Genomic DNA, 19,328 nt, shown 5'->3' with positions numbered 1-19,328 from the left:
AGGAATCGAGGTAGACTTTAGGGTTGTGTTCGGGTGGAGATCTGAATGCATTATTAGGATTCGAGGTAGACTTTAGGGTTGTGTTCAGGTGGAGATCTGAATGCATTATTAGGATTCAAGGTAGACTTTAGGGTTGTGTTCGGGTGAAGGTCTGAATGCATTATTAGGAATCGAGGTAGACTTTAGGGTTGTGTTCGGGTGAAGATCTGAATGCATTATTAGGAATCAAGGTAGACTTTAGGGTCGTGTTTGGGTGAAGATCTGAATGCATTATTAGGATTCGAGGTAGACTTTAGGGTTATGTTCGGGTTGGAGATCTGAATGCATTATTAGGATTCAAGGTAGACTTTAGGGTTGTGTTCGGGTGAAGGTCTGAATGCATTATTAGGAATCAAGGTAGACTTTAGGGTTGTGTTCGGGTGAAGATCTGAATGCATTATTAGGAATCAAAGTAGACTTTAGGGTTGTGTTCAGGTGGAGATCTGAATGCATTATTAGGATTCGAGGTAGACTTTAGGGTTGTGTTCAGGTGGAGATCTGAATGCATTATTAGGAATCGAGGTAGACTTTAGGGTTGTGTTTGGGTGGAGATCTGAATGTATTATTAGGATTCTAGGTAGACTTTAGGGTTGTGTTCAGGTGGAGAGCTGAATGTATTATTAGGAATCGAGGTAGACTTTAGTGTTGTGTTCAGGTGGAGATCTGAATGTATTATTAGGAATCAAGGTAGACTTTAGGGTCGTGTTCGGGTGAAGATCCGAATGCATTATTAGGATTCGAGGTAGACTTTAGGGTTATGTTCGGGTTGGAGATCTGAATGCATTATTAGGATTCAAGGTAGACTTTAGGGTTGTGTTCGGGTGAAGGTCTGAATGCATTATTAGGAATCAAGGTAGACTTTAGGGTTGTGTTCGGGTGAAGATCTGAATGCATTATTAGGAATCAAGGTAGACATTAGGGTTGTGTTCAGGTGGAGATCTGAATGCATTATTAGGATTCGAGGTAGACTTTAGGGTTGTGTTCGGGTGAAGGTCTGAATGCATTATTAGGAATCAAGGTAGACTTTAGGGTTGTGTTTGGGTGAAGGTCTGAATGCATTATTAGGAATCGAGGTGGATTTTAGGGTTGTGTTTGGGTTGAGATCTGAATATATTATTAAGATTTGAGGAAGACTTTAGGGTTGTGTTCAGGTTGTGGGTCTGAGCTGATAATATTTTGCTAATAGCTCCTCTGGCTATGTCCTGTGTACATGCTACTGGTGAAAGTCACAGCACCCTGCTAAGTGAAAGGCCACAAATATGGTCAAAACAAACAGGACACTGATGTTACATAAACTCCATCACACCGCCATCCAACCGCAAAGCAACAGTGACATTTGTCATGCGTCAACAGACGTATTAATTCATTTTACAAGCAAAATGTGTCTGTTTTGTGTTGTGGGATGGCTCCTCATCACATATGAAGAGCCAACATACGTTCTCAAGTCTTGATGCTGATCAGTGTTAAAATGTCATGGTTTCTTCTGCTGGGTGAAATTGACCATCCTGCCAAGTTTTGTGGAGGTGGGCTGAAAGTGTTTTGAGTAAACCTTCTAACAGACAAACAGACCAACAAACAAACACAAGTGAAAACAATACCTCCTGGTGGGGGTCAATATTAGACAAGAATGTAAAGGTTGTTTCTTGAATATATAGAGGCCACACTGAGCTCACAGTGATACCACTCACTTCTCTTCATAACAGTTGGGGGTGTAGATGTTCTCTAACATTTCAGGGAGTTACAGGTTTTCCAGACATGATTATATATCAACCATGAGTCAGATCAGCTTGGGACTCCGGCGAGGACGTGTTATGTTGACCGCTGAAGAGGAGGTACTGCTGGCCACCACCAGATGGCGCCCTGCCACATTGGCACTTTTTGGCCCTTAGAAGGCTCACGGGCCGGTTGGCCTCTCTGACATCTCCAGGTGCGCTCATTGGCTGTCAGCTGATTGTCATCACTATCATCCATAAAAGCCTGGGAAGGACACCATAACTCTGCCGAGTTATCAGCTTACCACACAGGTAAACCTACTCAGTCGTTTTGTGCCATACGCACCTTCATTGTACTGAAGTCTTTGCAGTTGTAACTTATACTTGCAGTTTGTAGCTGGGTTTGTGAAAGTTGGAGGAGTTGGCGTCTCCACTCCTCACTTCTGACTTACTGAGTATAACCATTGACACTGCACGTTCTCCAGTTTTCCTCTCTACTCTGGGAGTATCTGGATTTATTCCTTCAGGAGGTTTTATGTGAGTTGCTGACTGTTTGCTGGGTGTACACTCACCCACCTTAACCTGTTTTTGCTCCTGCCAGCAGTACCGGTCCGACAACCTCTAGCGGGGGCCACCTGGGGAATCAGGTCTTGGCAGCTCTGGTGTATTGCAGGCCTCCGGTTGGCGGTGGGGCTTCGTGGGTTCCGGCTCCTCTCTGGATAGTCTCCTACCCTCAGGCCTGCCCACGTGTCACCATTTTGTTGTTAATTGGACTAAGCATATTCGACTTTGTTTGCACTTTTGCATAATAAATTGTTATTTATTTGAACTCCTGTTGACCGTTCATTTACGCCCCGTAACGTGGGTCCGTGTATTCACTTTCCCAACAGGACGGTCGCATTCCTCCCCTCTCCTCTCCTCCTTTCTGCTCTCTATCTCGGCTCCGACCTTCAAAGTCCCAGCTTCACCAGTCTGTGAATTCTTCAAATTATGATTTGGATTAACTATGGAATTGATCAGCTGGTCTCTCAATGCCATTGACACCATTTGTTTTTGACAAGGAGATCAGGGTTTGGGGGCCCTGCGTGCCCTGATGGAATCTACCCAGCGGGCTTTGCTGTCGACGCCTGAGAGAATGGAGTGTGACATGTGGCTCCACTCTCTGTGGAAGACGTTGAAGATTCATTCGTATTCGCTTTTATGGTGGGAGGTTTGGTGCTGATTGGTTTGTGCGCTGCCCTGACCCACAGGAATATTAGCAAGACGGCTGCTTCCAGAATTTTGTCCCCTCATCAGTCCGTCATAATTAATGAGTTGGGCAATGCTGTGTAATCTCAGACTGCGTGAACTCTTGAACTCAAACGCAAAATGGATTCAATCTCGGAGCAAATCACTGCACTGCAAAGGAATGTGCTGCTGAGGACAGAATATTCTTCATAAATTTGGACTCTCGACGGTCAGGGGTGCAGTAAATAGAATTCTGTATCTCTCTGCCAAACATCAACATGGCAGCCTTATTGGCTCCTGAAGGCCAAATTCCCTGCTCTTCCCCCAGAAGGATCTACAGCCTTGGTGAAGGAATTCGCCCCCCCCTTCTCATCTGCCCCCCCTCCAGCCTGCTGTTGCCTAGCAACATCAGACTTTACACACACACACGGACAGAAACTGTCAGACTTTACACACACATGGACAGAAATTGACAGAAATTTAACTCATCTGCACACGACGCATGTCTCCCTCCCTCCATCCCTATTACCCCCTCCCCCCGTGTCTCTCCACTCCCCCCACCCTGGCTTCCTCCTTGCCACCTCGAAGGTAGCACGGTTTTTACTGCTGCAGCCTTCAACCTCCAGGCTGAACGGCGCGGGCCCCTCCTGCTGCGGTCTTCACCCACTTTGCCTCAATCCGGAAGACGGACTACTTCAAGTTTAGTGCACATAAACAATGTCAAATGTATATGTGTTGCCTTTAATTTTGATGTGTGCCATTATTACGGTAAACAAGTAATAATTGTGGATTAATTGCTGTATCTTGTCTGAGGTAATTGGAGTGTAAACGTAATTGCCCTTTTTTGGGATCAATAAAGTTGCCTGAAGTCTGAAGTCATATGGGGTCAAAATAACATTTTTATTCATTATAATAGCTTTCTGGCAGTAGCGTAGCTTAGTGGTTAGCGTTGATGCCTCACAGCAAGAAGGATGTGGGATCACTTCCCGCCCTTTCTGTGTGGAATTTGCATGTTCTCTCCGGGTGCTCTGGCTTCCTCCCACATCCAAATACATGCGGGTAGGTGAGTTGGAAACTTTTAATATAACGCAATGCTAAAATACCCTCGGCAATATGAGCATAAAAACAGGAAACAGAATGTCACCCTTTGAACTATTAAAATAGGTCAAGGTTAGCCATTTTTTAACTTGTCCAAGGTCTGTGTCCCAAGAATGATCCTTGTGAATGTGAAGGCCCTGACAATAATAGGAATGGAGTTACGCTGAGCACAGACAGACGGACCGATGAAAAGCCTTTTCAATACCTAATGGCTACATTTTGGCCTCGGGTTATAAACTGTCCGTAGGTGTGCAGGAGGGTGTGAATGTGTGTGTGTGTCTATATGTGGTCCTGTGACAGACTGGCATCCTGACCAGGATGTTCCCTGCCTCTGACTGCTTCCCTATGACTGCTAGGATAGGCTGCAGCCCCCCATGACCCTTAATTGGAGTACGTGGGTATAGAAAATGCTTGGATGATTATATATCAACAATTTTAGTCATAGATTTTATCATATGGGGTAAAAGTAATATTTATATTCACTAAAATAGAAGTTGGGCAGCAGGGTGACTTAGTGGTTAGTGCTGTTGCCTCACAGCAAGAAGGTCTTGGGGTTTCTTCCCACCTGGTCCATTCTGTATAGAGTTTGTATGTTCTCTCCTTGTTTGCGTGGGTTCCATCTGGGTGCTCTGGTTTCTAACAACTTTCAAAAACATGCAGGTTAGTTGAAGTGGTGACTTGAAATTGACTGTGTATGTGTATATCCAGCCCTGTGATAGACTGGCTGGGGTGCATACTGCCTCTTGCCCAATGACCACTGGGATAGCAATCCCATCACCCTGAATTCTCCCACCCACATTAGACCTGTTCAGAATGTCAAATGTTACAAAATCTTTTGGGCCACATGTTGTTCTTGTTCCACTAATAAAATAAATGGTCTGTGCCAAATTTTATTGTAATCGGACATTGTTTAGGGGTCCCCCACAATGCAATGTAGTAATCCAGTAATGTTCTCCTCTGAGTGACCAATCAACCACCACTTTTTGTAATTAGAAACCATCACATGTACCTGTAAAAGAAAAATACTGGCATCAGAGTCTTCTCCCATTAGGGTGACGTTGCCTTGCCAGCGGAGGAAAATGTGTCACTCTGGGTCTTTGGTCTGCACCTATAAAACCCCAAATGGAACAAAAACATGTGGCCCGATGTCTCTCACAACTTTTATATTTTCACTATATAACATGAACAGCCCTAACCCACATATAGGTATTTCAGGAGTACGTTATTATTATTATTATTATTATTATTATTATTGCATGAATTTTCCAAGGTTGGCCAACAAATGTATTTCTGGCTCCGGCTGCTTTGTGACCTGCGATGTACAAATACATCTCAACTTCAACTTCAGTCAGAATCAGAATCAAATTTATTGGCAAGTAAGTTCGCACATACAAGGAATCTGATCTGGTGTCACTGGTGCATAAACACCAATAAAATAAAATACTTCTGTAAGAAGTAATACATGCATAAACAACAATAAAAAGAAAAGAAAAAATACTTCTGTAAGAAGTAAAGGAGTCAAATAGACAAATGGGCAAAGCTAAGTTTACTGTCAAATAGATATAATGGAATGGGGCTGTGCAAAGGCATGCAGATGTACAGCACCTTTCAGTGCAGGGATGATCAATCTGTACTTTGTAGGAGTGGGGGGGGGGCAGGATAAATAGGGGTCTCTGGCATTATTTATACATCTATCTGTGGACAGAAATAAGCTGTTTTTGTGTCTTGAGGTTTTAGTCCTGATGGACCTCAGCCCTCTGCCAGAGGGGAGGATGATGAAAAGTTTGGGTCCTGGGTGAGAGGGATCAACCGCTATCTTCCTTGCTTGACTCAGGGCCCTGGAGGTGTACAGGTCCTGTAGGGATGGCAGATTGCAGTTGATCACCTTCTCTGCTGTGTGAATGATACACTGCAGTCTGCTTCTGTGCTTAGCAGTGGCAGCAGCATACCAGACGGTGATGGAGAAGGAGATGATGGACTCAATGATGCCAGTGTAGAAGTTCACCATCATTGTTTTTGGCAGGCTGAACTTCCTTAGCTTCCTTAGCAGAAAGTACATCCTCTGTTGTGCTCTCTTGGTGAGAGAGCTGATGTTCAGCTCCCACTGGAGGTCATGAGTGATGGGGTTGGCTGGGACCGGGTTCTTTCTGAAGTCAACAACCATCTCCACTGTCTTGAGGCCACTGAGCCCCAGATTGTCTGTTTGCACCAGGACACCAGGTGATCAATCTCCTGTCTGTAGGCAGATGAGTCCAGTGAGGGTTGTATCATGTGTGAACTTGAGGAGCTTTACAGCCTGGTGGCTAGTGGTGCAGCTGTCGGTGTACAGGGAGAATGGCAGAGGGGAGAGAACGCAGCCTTTTGTACAACAAGCATTTCCACATAAATTCAGCATTATTTCGTACTAATAGACGGCAGACCAATCAAAGCGCCACAGCAGCACGGCAGACGTTTGACGTGCTGCTGCTCCTATGTATTTCAGTGCGTCAGTAGCAAAATGAGGTGATTATTGCCTTGTTTCTGCTTAAAACTGACTTTAGAATGATTTAAGAAGTTTTACTTTGTCATCTGATGGTTAATAATCACATTATTCCCTTTGATCACTTTGGGTGTAGAGAGTCAGTCTCAGATGTGCTGCTGTGGTCCCAAATGATGCATGAGCAGTGAAGGGAGGGCAGACCAATTTTTACTATTGGTGTCGCAGACAGTTCGGCCTGCGGCACCGATACTGATGGATCATGTGTTGGAGATGTGCTCCCTCAGCTTCACGTGCTGCCTTCTGTTAGAGAGGAAGTCAGTGATCCACCTACAGGTGGAGTCGGGCACACCAAGCTGAGAGAGCTTGTTCAAACAACTTTATTAATCCCACAAGGGCAATTAAGTTAGAGCAGCACATAAAGATACAGTAACATATAACAACATTTAAGAACAATAAACAGATAAAAACATATGCGATAAAACAGATAAAAACAGATAACACAGACCCTGAAATACATCCGCAGCTCGCTGGCTTTGCTTCTCCTGCGTGAGCACACAGCAGCCATGTATAATATCATTTTATCATTTGGCGCTGCTCTGGTTCCAGAACAGTTTGACTGATCAAGATGTTGCAATCTGATATTTAATTCACAAGTAGAAACAAGATAGTGTCTTTCTGATCTTTGTTTTACATCATGATGTCGTATCTGTGAATTAGTTTTGACATAATCCTTAAAAGTCTACAAAGTGAATGCAGATCTGGATCCAGATCACTTCCAAAATTTAATGGACTCTTCCAAGGCCTAGCACCAATTTGTGGTGAAAATTTGGTGAAATTCCGTTAAGTAGTTTTGACGTAATCCTCAAAATCCGACAAAGTGAAGCGTACAAATTGAAATTTCCTATGTGTGAGGGATAATTAGAATAAACAGATGTGACAAAGGCCAGCAGGAGTTGCGCTGCAATAGTAGTCAGTAGACGTCACTCCCTAACACCTAAAAGTGTGTCTCCTGTCCCGGAGATTGTTAGATTGCATCCCGAGTGGAGTGACAGTGAAGTGAGAGGCACATACCCACTGCAGAGTTTAAACAGAAAGAAAAATAGGAGACAGAAAAAAAATACAAACATACAGAAACATTTATCAAGATTCACATTCCAAACTTTCACATTTACACTGACTCATCCTACACACACCACTTCTCAAACAGGGATGGTTGGGAAAACGAACATGCCCTCAGGCTCACTGCTGCTTTGCACAAGAAAAAACATCTCTGAACCAAATTATGCATAGCAGAGATAACCAATGTTCTGTGAAAACTATCTGAAAAAGAATTTAGAAACTGAAAAAGTTGGGGGAAAAAAAACCTAACAACACCACAACAAAAAATTTGATTCAAGTGCATGAACTAACTAGAAGGACACTCAGTAGAGCGCATCCCTCTGCCACGCCACATATCAATATCGAAGGATGTGGATTCACAAAAGGGCAAACTAATAAATTATGCTATATTCCAGAGTTTAATCCGGATCATCACCAAATTTTGCGTTCTCCCTGTGGTTTTACTTCCTGTTCATTTGTTTCCAGGTTCACGTGTCTTTGCACTTCCACTTTGCACTTTAGAACCTGTCACAATGTGTTACCTCCTCGTCAGATGGTCTGGCTTCATTGCCTGCTCTCCCGTGGTGTTTCTCAGTGTTACACTCTGTGTTACCAACCCAGTGCTGCCATTCCATGTTTCCAACCCCAGAACTGCTTTTAATCCTTAGGATCAAAGGTCAAAATTGTGATTTTTTTTTTTCAATTTCCACCACACTTGGTGCACACATGTAGGTAATTCTGAAATTGTCAAATTTCAAATTTGCCAAAGGTTATTCATTGGGGTGAAGGTCATGCTGGCCTGTTTGTATGCTGGCCTTCTGTTCCCAGGTCCTTTGGTTGATTTCTACCAGACTTGGCATGTCACTCAACTTTGACCCCGACATTCCTGTAAAAAAATTAAAAAACATTTTGGCAAAGGCCAAGAAATTTGAATGTTCAACCTTATTTGGCCCAGTTGTGGCACACGCTTTGGTGGATTCCAGAATTACCCTGGCAAGGTCAACTAAAGGTGAATCAAATGTCAGATTGCCATTGGTGCCATTGTGCACATGGTACTACTACCAAACAACAGCTAAAAAAGGAAAAAAAAAAATCAAGAAATTAAATATTAAGTCAGTCACATACAGTGTATCCTTTTAACTAAAGTCTAGAATATATGTTTGGAAAATGTACCATCATCTAAACTTGTTTATGTTGACTTCTTTAATGATTTAGGCTTTGCAGTGTGTCGGCTACATTATTACCAGACAGTTGCTAGTAATGGGTCAGCTTACTGTTGTAGCTACGTAATAGTAACATTACGTTTTATGTTATCATTGTGTGGCTCATCTTTATTTTTTACTGGATCTTGAAAGCCATGGTGTTTAGTTAAAATTACATATTCCAACGTAACTAAAAAACAAATAACTTTACGTCAGATCACCCTGTTGTCTTGGATTAATCTGAAATTAGGATGCACTTACATTTTTATGGTGTATTGAATTATACAATAACCGTTATCAGCCACTTATCAAGTTATATTATGAATTATGCCAAACCGTGTCCTTTGTTACTTGCTTGGACATCAGTCCACTTTAGCAGTCTTCTGGTTGAAAACATCCCAGAGAGCTTACAGGGAATCAAAGGACTGTCTTAACCCAACCACGTGTATGTTGAGTCTCACAGGTTTAAACAGGCTGTGCAGAATGCCCCCATATGTGTTCCTGGGTTCCATCGTATGTGGATCAGCCTTTCACTTTAGCAAAACCCCCTATTTTTATTCTCATCAAATTCTGAATTTTTTGAAAGGGTTGAGTATAGGATTCTCTTGTTGGTGAGGATGCTAAATAAATATTAACTTGATGTTAAAGTAGTAATGTTTTCTCGATATTAACCCTTTTTTTGGGGGGGGGGGGGGTATTTTGGAGTTGTTGGACTTTCCCTGGCTGTCTGTGGGGCCAAGGTTGGGTCCCTGCCCTGGACAGACCCCCTCTACTCCCTTGGATGCTGCTCTACATGTGGATGGATGTCTTGGGATCACTGGGTGGTCTACTTGGTGTGGACTGAACTTATTCACTCTTGTTTTGTGCCTTCTGTTCTGTCTTGATAGACTGGTCAAAGCAGACGGCCAACCCACTAAGTCTGGTCTGCTTGAGGTTTCTTCCCTTAAAATAACAAAATGCGAGTTTATACCAGAAGAACTTGACCTACTCTCCAGGTTTATAAGAAGGGCGCAGTAATTGGCCTTTTCTACTGTTGTGTCTCCACTGCGGTGAAGATCCAACAGACTCGAAGTGACAGCAAGGATCTAATACTCGTGATAACTAGCAAACAAACTTTAACCTTAACAGTAGATGCAAGACAACAAAATAAAGGAACAAGAGCAATCAGAGATTTCTAACGTCCACTAATCTGGAGCCAGATCACCTCCAAAATTCAGTGGAGTCTTCCATGCCATAATATCTATGTGTGGTGAAAATTTGGTGAAAATACGTGAAGCAGTTTTGAAGAAATCCTTCAAAGCCAAGTGAAATCTTGATCCAGAATCTGGATTCAGGTCCGGATCACCTCCAAAATTTAATGGTTTCTTCCATGGCCGAATATGTATCTATGGTGAAAATTTCCTCAAAATTCTTGCAGTAGTTTTGACGTAGTCCTGCTAACAGACAGACAGACAGACAAATAAATAAATAAACTAGAAGAGCTCTCGGTAGCGTGCATTCCTCTGCCACGCAACAAATCAATATCGAAGGATGTGGATTCACAAAAGGGCAAACTAATACATTATGCTATATTCCAGAGTTTAATCTGGATCACCACTAAATTTTAATTGATTGATCCTGGACATATTTCCCTTTATTCAACCAAATTTGGTTCAAATGCATTCAAAACCTTTTGAGTTATCCTGCTATCAGACAGACAAACACCGGTGAAAACATAACGTCCTTGGCGGAGGTAATAAACATAACCTCCTTGGTGGAGGTAATAAATGCAGATGATTTTATTATGTCCTTGGCTCCTTTCTCATGACATATTCTAGACTTTAAGTGGACCATGGTTGGTTTTCTAACTGTACGGGAAGAGGGATGTTTCATTCAAAGTGTAAAGAGAGTTTGTGCACAGTAGTTGGTGGAATTACAGGCAAAGAGCTTCTCTGCATTCACTATCAAACTATTAGTTTTCATTTATCTTACCTTCTCGGTAAGTGCCAGCAACACTTTGGTCAACAAATTGCACAAAGAATTCCAGGACATCCCGGGAATCTTCCCACACATTAACACTGCACATTCTTTACCAGCTTGTTCTTTGCCGCCCCGGCCAGCAGAACACTTTGGAGAGTAACTACAGGCAGGTGCTCCTTACAGCTCCGCTGCCTCGCTCGAGGATCAGATCTCATCCCGGTGTCACTTTCTCCCACCTACATGCCCATTACACCGCACCTCCCTGTGATCACAAGAACAGAGAGGAGCTGCTCACAGCATGTTAATGGGTTTGGAACCCACAATCTGGAATGTGATCTGTGAGTTAAAAGGGCATCACATATTTCACATAACTGTATAATTCAGAATATTTTCAGCAGGATGGTGAAGTTCGGATGGTTAAGGCCCCGTTCTAGGCACAACAACTGTTTTGTCATCTACTCAGTCAGTCATTCACAATTATAACTCTTACAACATCTATAACTTTGTGTCCTCATATCTTCTTTGGGGGGTTTGAAAGAAGTTCAAGCAATGTACATGATGGGGCACATACAGAACCTGTGCTGTCGCCTTGAAATGTGAAATCCCAGTTAAGTCACTTCATTTACAATTCTAATCAATTAGAATGTTTCAAAGCATTGTTTCAAATCAGTTGGTGATTACTGATGCTTCATTTAGCACAGATGTCTTGCTTTTAACAGCAAAAAACATTCCGGAGTAGTATAAAGTTAAGGCGCCTTGACACTTGCACAAATTTGGTCCGTGCACTGGCACTCAATCTGCCGTGCAAGAGAGTAAACACGTTGTAAACTGTGTGCTGACATTGAGTGCAAGTGGGCAAAGAAAATTTTGAATTGTTCAAAATCTCTGGCACGCGTTAAATTTTTGAACTACACATGAACATTGTGCAAACAATTTAAAAACACTGTGTCGCTGTGAGTCATTGAGCTGCACATCACAGCGTAACTCATCTGAACGATTATGACGAGATGTTAAATCTATAATAAACATAATTTTACAGATACTCATAAGAAGGACTGAAAATGCAACTGTTTTACTAAGCTATTACAATATATTATGCATATATGCATAATTACCTTTGAGATGATTCCAAATGCATTCTCCACCTCATGAAGTGCATGAGAACAGCTGCAGCTGTAGAAAATTCCTCTGTGATTCCGGAGCAATTAGAGATAGTGTCAACAGCCAAATTCTGGGAGCAAATGATGAATCCGCTATGAAATAATTATTTTATATAACACATCATCCAGTGGCACAAAGTGCAACATCCAACAGAACACAGCAGGTTGTACTGTCGTGACGAATTGCACAGCAGTGCGGAGGTTAAATGCGTGCAACTATTGAAGTGCCTTTTAGGGAGCAAGACACGTTTTGGCACCTTCCTCAGCCACACGTTCTATCTATTGTTTAGTTCCAGTTTTATTTTTCTATTGTGTTATCTATGTCACTCTGAATTTGCCCAAACAGTGGGAATCATGTTTCTCCCCTTGACTGCTAGCTTGTTAGCTTGGCGGAGCAGAGCGACAAGCACGCGATGTGTCCAGTGTTCAAGACACAAACAAATTATAAAGTATCCAGTAAGCAACCAGCAGGTGGTAGACACGTCTATGAGATATTTTATAGGCAAAACACAGCTGCTCTTTGGATCTGGTGCGTCTCACCAGATGCAACAGTTTGTCTTCATTATGTGTTCTTTTAAAGAGGCGCTCCTGCATTTTTCAAGATGTTTTTTTTAAAGGTGTTTTTTGGGGTTCAGCTTTTCACTCAAGACAAAAACTATGATAATCAGCCCAGTATTGATTTGAAGTGCTGCCAGGGGCATCGGACTGGGGGGGGGTAAAGGGTACAATGTACCCAGGGCCCAGAGCATGGGAGGTGGGGGGGCACAAAAAACTGGCATTAAATACATTTTTGTGTTGCACGTTATTAATGTCCATACAATTCATGTTGTAAAAGAACATAATTAGAATGAATGTATAAATGTTGCAAAATATAATTCTGCTCTAACAATAATATTGAAAGATCTCTGAGGGCCCTTCCCACCCCTGCACATTTGTACAATGGTTTAGTCCAGGCGCACAGGCGACACCCCCCCCCCCACACACACACACACATCCCAAAAGGGAGCTGACAGAAAGAGGTGTTTAGTAGTGCTGAAACAACTAATCGATTTAATTGATTATTAAAATAGTTGTCAACTAATTTAGTCATCAATTAGTTATTAAATAACTTTGTTTTACTGCAAATGTTTCATTTGTTCCATATAAATCAACCGTTTCTGCAGCTCGGCTTTGCTTTGAACCTTGAACCAAGTGAAGCAGTGACTCACAGATTGAAGCAGTGATTCACAGATCGAAGCAGTGCTTCGATCTAGTGCTTTGTTGACTCAGCGTTTTATTTCGCTTAATCTTAATTTTTCCCCACTAAACCCCCAAAGAGCATATGTCTGTGAGTAACATTTACCTTTTTATGTTAATCTGATCTATTATGGTCTTCTGAAACAGTTGGTAGATGTATTTTGTAACTTAAAAACGGGACCGATGCTAACGCGTTAGCATATCTATGGTGTGTTCAATGTTAAAGTTAGCATTAAGCTGTTGCAGCTGTCAGCACATTTGTTTTCTGTATAATAATTCATGGCTCAGCGTTTGTTGTCGTAAAAGAGTCAAATGTATTACAAATTGTAATATTTTATTCATTTATTTTTATTTATATATCAATAATAATAATAATAGAAACAACAACAATAATAGTAATAATAACTAATAATGCCACAATACAGTTTTAGAGAAACGGACAAAAAAAATCTGATAAAACAAAACAGAAAAGATTAAACCAACTAACAATGAACATACATAAATATAGAAATAACTGTTTCCTGTGAACACCCAGTGACTCTTAAACCTCCACTTCATCCCTGTTTTATTAAGTTTATTGACAATTTGTTTCAGTCAAACCACATCTTGTCGGGTCTGACGGGGGGGGGGGGGGTTGGTTTTCTGCTTAGCTTTGTTCATGTGTGCTTTTCCTTGTGGAAGGTGTCTACTGTTTTTTTTTTTTTTTTTTGCACTCTGTCTCTGGCCACGCCTTGTTTCCGGCTCTTTCCATGCACACCTGTCCTAGATTTCCTGATTAGGTCTCAGGAGTATATATGCTCACGGCTTGCGTCTGTTCCTCGCCAGATTGATGCGCCCTGTGCCTTCTATCCAGCTCTTGTGCCCATGTTTCCTTGTCCTGCCTGCTTGTTTCGACCACGATTAAGCCTGATGATTATTGTACTGCTGCTGTGTGTTCTGGACTGCCTTCCCGTGTACCGACCTCTGCTTCTTTCATTAAAACCCGTCTGCAACAAGAGCTATCTTTGTGAGCCCTGCATTTGTGTCCAGCCATTCCAGCCTGTCACATCTAAGTTGTGTTTTTACACAAGAAAAAATAAAATGCAGTAAACTGCACATTCGTGTCTTTTTTCATGAAAATATCTTATTAAATATAACATATTACACTTTCGTCAGGCCTTTAAAATACTTTTGTGGACTCTTGCTGTAATATGTTGTCAGTGGTTGAGATAGTTTCTGTTGGCATCTAAACCTGATGGAAATCTCTTTGTGGTGTGTCAGTGATGTATGTATGTGCAAAATAAAACAAAACACTACTCCAGGTATGTTTTTGACGAGAATATAACATAACTTTGTTACAAGGTCAAACGTTGATGTTGTGTGATAAAGGCCTTTTAATAATAACTCAAAGAAATAATGGCAAAACTCACATGTAAGTAAAAAAAACACAACACGATTAATCGAAAAAAATAATCGACCGATGAACTGATTAGTAAAATAATCATTAGTTGCAGCCCTAGGCTGAAATAAAATATGTCTTTCCTAAAAAATCAAAGTCCGTATTTAAAAAAGAAGAGAAAAAAGGACAGGGAAAGAAAACTAAATGAGGGAAAGCAGCTGCTAACCAAATTCTTTGAAAAGAGAGGTGAGCTTGAAAGCTAGCTATATGGAGTTGGGGGTCTGGGGGACCAAATTGCACCATTTTCTAGAAAAATGGTGCAATTTGGTGCATTCCTGTGCATTTTAACAGACGGGAATGCACTATTTTTCTAGAAAATGGTGCAATTTGGTCCCCCAGACCCCCCCAACTCAATATTGCTCCCCCAACTTTAAAACGGGTTCTGACTCCCAGGTGTGATCTAAGGTATACATGATTTTGACCTGGTATGACTACGCATTAGAAATTTGGTGTTTGCATTCATAAAAAAGAACATAACAGTGTGTGTGTGTGGGGGGGGGGGGGGGGGGTGTCTTCAATATGGCTAGTACCTAGCGCCCAGAATTTGGTGCTACGCCCCTGGCTGACACTGTCACAAGCTAAAGACCTGTACAATGTAAGTCAGAGGGGCAAGCTAAAAAAATCACAGTAAACCGCTTCTCGTTGCTACTGAATAGGCAAAAATAACATTAGAAGTGTGCAGGAGTATGAAGAGGATCCCTGTGGACATACATGAACACGTTTACCTCAGTAAATGGAAAGAAACTTTTTAAAATGATACATTATTGGTGATGTCATTTTCCACTAAGTCAATACAAGTCAGTTGTGGATGAGCAGCTCATTCCTGTTGTAGGAATGTCTTTGGAGATATATCAAAAAAATGGGGATGTGTTTACAACTTCTGTTGATTGGATGATGCTCCTGGACGTTACACACATCATTCCACAAACGGTGAACATAACAGGCAAAGGTTATAAATCCCAACTCCAACATTAGTTTGACAAATCACTGCTAAATTCTACTTGAAATGCGCTGCAGACATTTGAAGTGTGAGTGATAATTACTTCTGCAGACTGACACAGGATCACAACAACATTAGATTGGTTCCACCTGAGTGCTAAAGATGACACTACACAAGTCTTCTTGTAGGTCTGTTAGTGTAGATGTGCTCACAACTGAAATAAACACTTGCCTCGAAACCAGAGGGCATGATGAGGGAAACAAGAACTATCAGATGGTTTGAATCCTGCTCATCTGCTTTAGTGGAAAAGCTGCAGAGAGAATTATTTATTTGACCAATTGATTACAGTATTATGTATTTGTGTCGGTGTGCCTCAGGGAGTGTTTATGGGCCACTGACATTTCCTTTGTCTATCAAAAACAAATGTTGAACTATACTGGAACTCATTGTCTTAGATTAAAAAAAAAAAAATCACAGGAACTGACTTTTAGGATGCACCAATGCAAAAGACACACCAGAGATAGCAGTTAAAAAGGTGATTTATTTCAGTAACAACTATATTTTTAGTCAAACATATACATGATGTGCAGTGTTGTGTGGGCCGCTGAAGAGGAGGTACTGCTGGCCCACCACCACCAGAGGGCGCCCTGCCTGGAGTGCGGGCTCCAGGCACCAGAGGGCGCCGCCGCCTCACGGGAGCAGCCTCGGTGACAGCTGTCACCCATCACCTGAGACAGCTGACGGCAATCATCAGTGGGGTATATCAGCAGGACGGCATCTCCACCTCATTGCAGAGATATCGTTTTTACCGGAGAGGTAACGTATTGACGCTAACAGAGTGTATCTTTTTGGATTGAGCTAGTTATTTGGATTACTGTTCCAACGAGAGGTGGAGGTAACTTTCCTGCTGTTCGGAGTCCTGGGTGCAAACGCGCCCCCATCTGACTGTACTTTGTTTCCTCGCCAGCAGTACCAGGTCCGACACGCGGAGGCAGTGGCCACCTGGGAGTTCGGGACTTGGCAGCTCCAGTATTCCCGGGGTCCTGTGGCGGAGGAAGCCGTGTGGTTCCGGTCTTACCTTGGAGAGGCGTCTCCTATCTTCGAGCCTGCCCACACGACACTTTTGTGAATTGACTGTTGTCCATTTCTGTGATTGGTTGTATTTGTTGTGCACATTCACAACAGTAAAGCGTTGTTATTTGACTTACTCCATTGTCCGTTCATTTGCGCCCCCTGTTGTGGGTCCGTGTTCCTACACTTTCCCAACAGGATATCTCGGCCAGCGTCATGGATCCCGAGGGGCGTCAACAGGCTGTTGAACGGCCAGTGGAAGAACAAGGCGCACAGGCGTCTGCAGGAGGGGTAATCGGTGAGTTGCAGCGGATCCTCACCGCTTTCACGACTCGGTTAGATTTGATGACCGAGCAGAACGTCCTCCTGAACCGCAGGGTGGAGGCTCTCGCCGCGCAGGTGGAAGCACGCCCTCCGGGCGCCGCTGCGGCTCTCCCTCCCGTAGAACCTGTGCGTAACAACGACGTTCCACTGGTTGTCCAACGACCCCTCCCACCTTCCCCTGAAGCATACATAAGCCCCCCAGAGCCGTACGGAGGCTGTGTGGAGACGTGCGTGGATTTTCTTTTGCAGTGTTCGCTCATCTTCGCACAGCGTCCCGTCATGTACGCGACTGACGCTAGCAAAGTAGCTTATGTGATAAATCTGCTTCGTGGTGAGGCACGCGCTTGGGCTACAGCGCTCTGGGAGCAAAGTTCACGGCTCCTTCTGACATATGATGGGTTTGTGAGGGAGCTCAGAACGGTGTTCGATCACCCTAATAGAGGAGAGACCGCTTCAGCCGTGCTGCTGTCAATGAGACAGGGGCGCCGGAGCGCAGCTGCCTATGCAGTCGACTTCCGCATCGCGGCTGCGAGGTCCGGCTGGAATAGCGCTGCCCTCCGCGCCGCCTTCGTAAACGGACTGTCATTGGTCCTCAAGGAGCACCTGGTGGCTAAGGACGAACCGCGGGATTTAGATGGGCTTATCGATCTTGTTATACGTTTAGACAATCGGTTAAATGAGCGCCGTCGGGAACGAGACGAAGGGCGTGGCCAGGCACGCGTCGTCCCTCTCCCTTCCGGTTCCGACCGCGTTCCGCCCTCCCCACGCTCCACGGCCCCTGCGCTCCGTGCGGTTGCAGCCCCCCCCTGCTGACGAAGCTATGGACACGAGTAGGGCAACATTTAGGGCACCGGTCACACAAAGGAGGCTGGCCCGCGGGGCGTGTTTTGTTTGTGGCTCGATTGAGCATCAAGTAAGGGACTGCCCCGAGCGGTTAAACACCAACGCCCGCCCCTAGAAACTGGGCTAGGGGTGGGCCGAGACGTTCACGTGGGACACACCCACATCGCCACACGACTCCCAGTTACAATCCTTTATGAGGATTTAACCCTGAAGGCCCCAGCACTGGTGGACACGGGCTCAGAAGGGAATTTGCTAGATAGCAAATGGGCTAGGGAGATAGGGCTCCCTCTGGTGGCGCTTACCTCGCCTGTGCAGGTACGGGCGCTAGATGGCTCCCTACTCCCTCCAATCACTCACAAGACACCACCAGTAACTCTGGTGGTGTCGGGGAATCACCGGGAGGAAATCGAGTTTTTCGTGACTCCGGCCACCTCCCGTGTGATTTTAGGTTTTCCCTGGATGTTGAAACACAATCCCCGGATCGATTGGCCGTCCGGGGTAGTGGTTCAGTGGAGCGAGACCTGCCATCGGGTATGTTTAGGTTCCTCGGTTCCTCCCGGTTTCCAGGCCAGGGAGGAGGTCAGAGCCCCGCCCAATCTAGGGACGGTGCCGGTGCAGTACCATGACCTTGCGGAGGTGTTCAGCAAGGATCTGGCACTCACCCTTCCCCCGCACCGCCCGTATGATTGTGCCATTGATTTGGTTCCAAGCGTTGAGTTCCCGTCCAGTAGGCTGTACAACCTCTCACGACCTGAACGCGAATCAATGGAGACCTACATCCGGGACTCTTTGGCTGCCGGGTTGATCCGGAATTCCACCTCCCCGATGGGTGCGGGTTTCTTTTTTGTGGGGAAAAAGGATGCCGGATTACGTCCATGCATCGATTACAGGGTGCTGAACGAAATCACGGTTCGTAACCGATACCCCTTACCCTTGTTGGATTCGGTGTTCACGCCCCTGGTTCGGATCCGGAAGGGAGACGAGTGGAAGACGGCATTTAACACCCCGTTAGGTCATTTTGAGTACCTGGTCATGCCGTTCGGTCTTACAAATGCTCCCGCGACGTTCCAAGCATTGGTTAATGATGTCTTGCGGGACTTCCTGCACCGATTCGTCTTCGTGTATTTAGACGACATACTCATCTTTTCTCCGGATCCTGAGACCCATGTCTGACCTGTACGTCAGGTCCAGCAGCGGTTATTGGAGAACCGGCTGTTTGTTAAGGGCGAGAAGTGTGAGTTTCACCGCACCTCTTTGTCCTTCCTGGGGTTCATCATCTCCCCCAACTCCGTCGCTCCTGATCCGACCAAGGTTGCGGCGGTGAGAGACTGGCCCCAACCCACAAGCCGTAGGAAGCTGCAACAGTTCCTCGGCTTTGCGAATTTCTACAGGAGGTTCATTAAGGGCTACAGTCAGGTTGTTAGCCCCCTGACAGCCCTGACCTCACCAAAAGTCCCCTTCACCTGGTCGGATCGTTGGGGTGCCGCGTTCAAGGAGTTGAA

General features: G+C 44.1%; 1 long non-coding RNA gene across 1 annotated transcript; it reads right to left on the bottom strand.

The window, feature by feature from the left end:
* Positions 1-4,572: 4,572 nt before the first annotated feature.
* On the bottom strand, positions 4,573-17,978 carry LOC117530106. The gene is made up of 3 exons (XR_004566184.1): positions 17,968-17,978; positions 14,257-14,258; positions 4,573-4,673 (listed from the first exon to the last, which is right to left on the bottom strand). It is a non-coding gene; the product is annotated as an uncharacterized LOC117530106 (long non-coding RNA).
* Positions 17,979-19,328: the final 1,350 nt, after the last annotated feature.

Source organism: Thalassophryne amazonica, chromosome 17, assembly GCF_902500255.1.
Source record: "Thalassophryne amazonica chromosome 17, fThaAma1.1, whole genome shotgun sequence".
NCBI lineage: Eukaryota > Metazoa > Chordata > Actinopteri > Batrachoidiformes > Batrachoididae > Thalassophryne > Thalassophryne amazonica.
Note: the sequence above shows the minus strand (reverse complement) of the source record. Positions and strands in the feature narration are given on the sequence as shown.